Genomic DNA, 6752 nt, shown 5'->3' on the forward strand with positions numbered 1-6752 from the left:
ACTAACTGTACTCCCGTCTCCTGCCTGGTCATTTCTTCACAACACAAATATTACAGTGGCGACGAGGTGATTAAACTACATAAACGGACATTGCTTGAAGGGAAGAATGTTGCGTGAGTAATGAATGTAATTATGTAATTCGTCAGTTATTTTTTATTTTCTTTCGCCAGTAATAGAAGGCTAACCACTGCTAGCACTGCTAGTACAGTATTCAGGAGCTGCCAAGTAGCAAGACTATTGGAGTCCAGAATATCGACACTGCCCTCTGGTGGTTAAATAAATAAAAAACTGTCTCATTGAACCCATTGAAATTAGGCGATATCAGTGGAGAAATATTGGCAAGAAAAAAAAAGGAAGAAGGAACGTAACACGGTGTGTACATTAATACAAATGAGTGCAGTGAATGAAGTAATTGCAGAAACTTCTGAAGTGAAGAAGTAGATGAATATTCAGAAAATTAAGGAATATAAGGAAACTGAACAATTAACTGTGAAAATGGCAACCATTGGTCGAGTACCAGAGTTTGAGGCTACAAAAGAGGATTTTGATTCCTATTTGGAGCGTTTTGAGCGTTGGCTGGCTGCAAATGAAATCAAAGATGGAAAGAAAGCGGACGTATTTCTCAGTGTTTTGGGTCCAACTGAGTATGGATTGCTGAAAGGTCTCATTGAACCAATGAAAGCAGTGGAGTTGAGTTGAACTACGTGTGGAGTTGAACTACGCAGAACTGACTGAAACTCTTTCAAGGTATTTCAAGCCTAAGCCAATTCTCATTGCAGAACGTTTCAGATTTTACCAACGTCACCAGAGTCAAGGGGAAACCGTGGCTGACTACATCCTTGCTTTGAAAAGGCTGGCAAGTACATGTGAGTTTGCACGATTTCTTGATGATGCTCTCCGAGACAAGTTTGTATGTGGTCTCACAGGTGAAGCATATCACAGAAGGCTTCTGTCAGAGAAGGACCTGACCTTTAAGAAAGCCTGTGATATAGCACTTGGACTCGAGCTTGCCCACAGGGATACTATTGAGCTATCGGGACATGCAAGAACGTCAGAAAGGTGTTCACAAGTTCAGTGATGCACGTGGTGAAAAAAGCTCACAAAAGTCACACTTTTTTCAGTCCTGTCCTCAAGGTTACACAAGAACAAAGCAGCCCACATCTCAAAGGTCTAAGCCAAGTTGCTACAGATGTGGCGGAGATAATCATCAGCACAGTGAATGTCGAATCCAAAAGGAAAAGTGCCACAATTGTGGAAAGGTTGGACATTTACAGAGAGTGTGTAAAGCCTCGAAACGCACAGCAAGAGCGCACAAAGTGTCAGACGCAGCACAAGACGAGGAAGGTACAACTGAAACAGTATTGGAACTGTTCACAGTGTACACAGCTCAACAACTAAAAGATGGAATCTCTCTCAACATGGAGTTAGCGGGAAAACCAGTAAAAATGCAGCTGGACACCGGAGCGTCTGTATCTCTGGTTCCAGAGAGACTCTACAAAGAAAAACTGAAAGAGTGCCCTCTTCAGCCCGCGTCCATCCGCCTTTCTTCATACACTGGTGACACTATTCCTGTGTTAGGGCAGATCCAGGTACCAGTCCGGTATGAGGGGAAGGAGTGGACACTACCGCTTGTCAGTGTTAAAGGAGAAAAATCAGCCTTGCTAGGCAGAAACTGGCTACAAAAGATCAAGTTGAACTGGGGAGAAATCTTCAGTCTGAGAAATGACAAACCAGTGAGTCAGGCTACACTCACTAACATGCTGGAGAAGCACAAAGAACTTTTCAAAGATGGCTACGGTGAAATACAAGACTTCACAGCAAAAGTCAGAGTGCAAGAAGGAACCAAGCCTATCTTTCACAAACCACGTCCAGTTCCCTATGCTCTTAAGGAAGCAGTAGAGAAGGAACTGGACCGCCTACAGAAGAATAACATAATCACGAAAGTAGCGAGGAGCGACTGGGCCGCTCCGATTGTTGTAGTCCCAAAGAAAGACAAGACCATCAGAATGTGCGGTGACTACACGGTCACAGTAAATTGCTGCATACTACCAGAGGAATATCCACTACCAAACACTGAAGATCTGTTTGCCACTCTAGCTGGTGGGAAGGTTTTCAGTAAGCTGGACCTGGCATTCGCTTATCAGCAACTGAAGCTGGATCCTGAGTCAGAACAGTATCTGACCATCAATACACACAAGGGGCTATTCAGATTCAATCGCTTGGCCTATGGAATCTTGACAGCTCCAGCGATATTCCAACAAACAATGGATCAGATCTTGGACGGTATAGACCATGTTGTGTGCTTCATGGACGACATCCTCGTGTCAGCACCAACCATTGGAGAGCACCTTGTAGTGCTGGACAAAGTGATGTCAAGACTGGAGAAATACGGAGTGAGAATGAAACGCAGCAAGTGTGAGTTCCTCCAGGACTCAGTGGAGTATCTCGGATACAAGATTGATGCACAAGGCCTGCACCCAACCAACAGCAAGGTGGAAGCAATCGTAAACGCACCAGCACCCACAAATATCTCAGAGCTGAGGTCATTTTTGGGGCTCCTGAACTATTACGGAAAGTTTGTTGCAAACTTGTCCACATTGTTGCATCCGCTTCACCAACTGCTGCAGGCCGATACAAAGTGGAATTGGTCCCCACAATGCGAAGAAGCATTCAAGACTTGCAAACAGCGTCTGCTAAAGAGCAAGTGGCTTGCCCACTATAACACAGAGATGAAGCTGAGACTCGCGTGTGATGCATCTCCATACGGAGTAGGAGCCGTCATCTCACATGGTCTACCGTCAGGTGAAGAACACCCTATTGCATTTGCATCACGGACTCTGTCACCAAGTGAGAAAAATTATGCTCAAATTGAGAAGGAAGCCCTGAGCATAATATTCAGAGTGAAGAAGTTTCACAAATACCTCTACGGAAGGAATTTCCAACTGCTGACAGATCACAAGCCTCTGTTGGCCATCCTTGGACCAAAATCAGCTATACCAACCCTTGCTGCACTTCGAATGCAACGTTGGGCTCTGATATTGTTAGCCTACGACTACGAGATTGAGTACAGACGATCCAGTGATCACGCAAATGCCGATGCACTATCAAGACTACCATGCAATAGTGACTCCGACAGTGAAGATGATAGAGCAGTCTTCCAGATCTCTCTCATTGATGAACTGCCCATATCTGCTTCTGACATAGCAGAGGAAACAAAGAAAGACCCAGTGCTTTCCAAAGTCTTGGACTTAACATTAGGCGGTTGGCCAATCTTCGTAAATAACGATAACCTTCGTCCATTCATCGACAAGAAAGACCAGTTGTCCACTGATCAAGGGTGTGTTCTGTGGGGATCAAGGGTGGTGGTACCTCACAAATTCCAGAGGAGACTGCTATCTGACCTGCATGAGGGACATCCAGGGATCACTCGAATGAAAGCACTCGCTCGCAGTTATCTGTGGTGGCCTGGAGTGGATCAGGACATTCAACAGCATGTAGGCCACTGCTCACCTTGTGAAGCTGTTCGCAACAAGCCTGCTGCTGCGCCTCTTCATCCATGGTCCTAGGCTGCTACACCTTGGGAACGCATCCATGTGGATTATGCCGAAATTGACAAGCAACATTTCCTTGTTGTCGTTGATGTCCATTCCAAGTGGATGGAAGTGTTCCCTACTCAACTGACCACAGCTGAGAAGACCATCAATCTTCTCAGACACCTGTTTGCATCCTTTGGACTAGTCAAGGAGCTCGTATCGGACAATGGCCCTCCGTTCACGTCAAACGATTTTGAAATGTTTCTCAAGAACAACGGAGTAAGGCACATCCTGTCACCACCTTACCATCCGGCATCAAACGGAGCAGCGGAGAGAGCCGTGCAAACCTTTAAGAAGGCCTGGACTAGACTCGAGGTTCAGTCTGTGCCCATCCACCAAAGGCTTTCCCGGTTCCTGTTTACTTACCGTAACACACCACACACAGTAACGGAATGTACACCAGCTGAACTGTTTCTGAAACGCCAACCACGTACCCGCCTGACATTGTTGAAACCAGACTTGTCAAGCACTGTGGCAAAGCACCAGCTACAGCAGAAGAAAGCTCATGACAGACACTCAAAGACTGTCAGAGAATTCAAAGAGGAAGAGAGGGTGATGGTACGTGATTTCAGACACCCCAAGCGCCTGTGGAACTCAGGTGTGATCTTGCAACGCAGAGGACCTTTGACTTACCAAGTCCAAATTGGTCATCGCCAGGTCAACGTTCATGTGGATCATCTGCTACGGTCCAACGCCCCAGCAGAGACACGCCAAGAAAACAAGAACAATAACGACCCCCAGGACTATTCTCCTGACTGTGGACGTACGGGAGAGACCGAGCCTGACCTTCCACCCGAACCTGGCCCACCACAGGAAGCCCAGGCGGAGCGGAGATATCCTATTCGACAGCGAAGGGCACCTCAAAAGCTTGACCTGTGAGTTGAGCTGGTTAAGGAGGTAACGGACAGTAAAACAAACACTTTAATATGTCCTAGATAAAAGGAAAGAAAAAGGACATTACCTGGGTTAGTTATTAGGACACAAACTCCATCTTCGGGGCAGAATAATCCCCTGGATTTGTGCTGGGCTCTGAAAAGTCTGCTTCAACCCAGTAGTTGAAAAATGTTTAAGAATGCATTGTTCAGATATTGCATTAGTAGTTACCTAACATATTTACCTTGTTCTCTGGGAGTTAAACACTATGGGGGAGGAGTGTAGTATCTGGGATCTACATCTGTTTATATTAGTTACTGTGCTGTTACTAAGCAGTAATGCATTACGGCAGTGTTACGTTACTACACCTAATAGGAAATGCACATGCGCACTGGGGCGCCGGGAACTGTAGAGCACGAGGGGTTTTGACTAAACGAAAACTAACTGTACTCCCGTCTCCTGCCTGGTCATTTCTCCACAACACAAATATTACACTCTCCTCGATGTTATCCTCACAAATAATCCTGATAGGTATCAGTCTGGTGTTTTCTGTAATGATCTGAGTGATCACTGTGTTCGTAACGGATGCTCATTGAAACGACCTGTCCTGATTTGTCATAGACGCTTGCTAAAAATACTTTCATGAGCAAGCCTTCCTTCGTGAACTGGCCTCTGTAAAATAGGATAGAATCAGTTTGATCCCCTCTGTCGAAGACGCTTGGACCTTTTATATATTTTCAGTGGTATTGTGAACCAACATGACCCCATAAATAAAATAAGAATAAAAAAATTAAAAAACAGGTTCAGCCCTTGGTTCAAATGTGATCTTGCAGAGTTACTCCATCTCAATAATTGCATTTGGCGAAAGGCTCGGCACATGCATACGAGAGCCAGTCAGCCTGAGTAAGGCTATCCGGAAGGCCAAAGTTAGTTAGCAGTTCTCTCGTTATGGGTTCCGCTCAGGTTATGGATGTGTCACTGCAACCTTAAAAAGGTCCTCAATGATGTCCCCACTCCCCTTGATTCTAAACAATGTTGTGCTGCTATTTCTATTGACTTGGCCAAAGCTTTCGACATGGTAGACCATTCCATTCTTGTGGGCCGGCTAAAGAGTATTGGTGTCTGAGGGGTCTTTGTCCTGATTTGCTAACTACCTATCTCAAAGACTGCAGTGTATAAAGTCAGAACATTTGCTGTCCCAGCCACTGCCCGTCACCAAGGAAAAACCCCAAGGGTCAATCCTAGGCCCCACGCTCTTCTCAATTTACATCAACATAGCTAAGTAGGAAGTAGGAAGTTCCTTAGCCATTTATATGCAGATGATAGTGTCTTATACTAAGCTGGCACCTCTCCGGATTTTGTGTTAAACGCTCTACAACAAAGCTTTCTTAGTGTACAACAAGCTTTCTCTACCCTTAACCTTGTTCTGAACACCTCCAAAACAAAAGGTAATGTGGTTTGGTAAGAAGAATGCCCTCTCCCCACAGGTGTGATTACAACCTCTGAGGGTTTAAAGCTTGAGGTAGTCACCTCATACAAGTACTTGGGAGAATGGCTAGGCGGTACACTATCCTTCTCTCAGCACATATCAAAGCTGCAGGCTAAAAGTTAAATCTAGGCTTGGTTTTCTGTATCGTAATCACTCCTCTTTCACCCCAGCAGCCAAACTAACCCGGATTCAGATGACCATCCTACCCATGCCAGATTACGGAGACATAATTCATAGATTGGCAGGTAAGGGTGCTCTCGAGTGGCTAGATGTTCTTTAACATTCGGCCATCGGATTTGCCACCAATGCTCATTATAGAACACATCATTGCACTCTATCCTCCTCTGTAAACTGATCTCTGTATACCCGTCGCAAGACCCACTGGCTGATGCTTAATTTATAAAAACCCTCTTAGGCCTCACTCCTCCCTCCTGGGCCTGTTCGATCTGACATAGAGCAAGTCTGATCTTAAGCCATTCTCTCATGCGAAACACAGGAGAATACCTCCAGTTTGTTGGCAAAAAAAGTGTTGAGGCAGCTGTGTATAAAAATCTTCACTGATGAATCGTTCGGTTGGAAAATGTAACCCATATGGCCTTCACTCATATCAATCACACCATTAAAACAATCCGGTGCGTCACAAAGAATGGCATCGATGGTTTTGTCATCGTGACCCAGACATGGACACAATACACCTAGAATTGGTCTAGGAGACATGTTCTGTAGTTTCTCTCTGGGTTTCTTGTCACTCGTAGTGTTCACAGGACAAGTCTAACACTTATACTCAGGCAGACCTA

Source organism: Oncorhynchus nerka, linkage group LG21 (genome assembly GCF_034236695.1).
Source record: "Oncorhynchus nerka isolate Pitt River linkage group LG21, Oner_Uvic_2.0, whole genome shotgun sequence".
NCBI classification, from domain to species: domain Eukaryota; kingdom Metazoa; phylum Chordata; class Actinopteri; order Salmoniformes; family Salmonidae; genus Oncorhynchus; species Oncorhynchus nerka.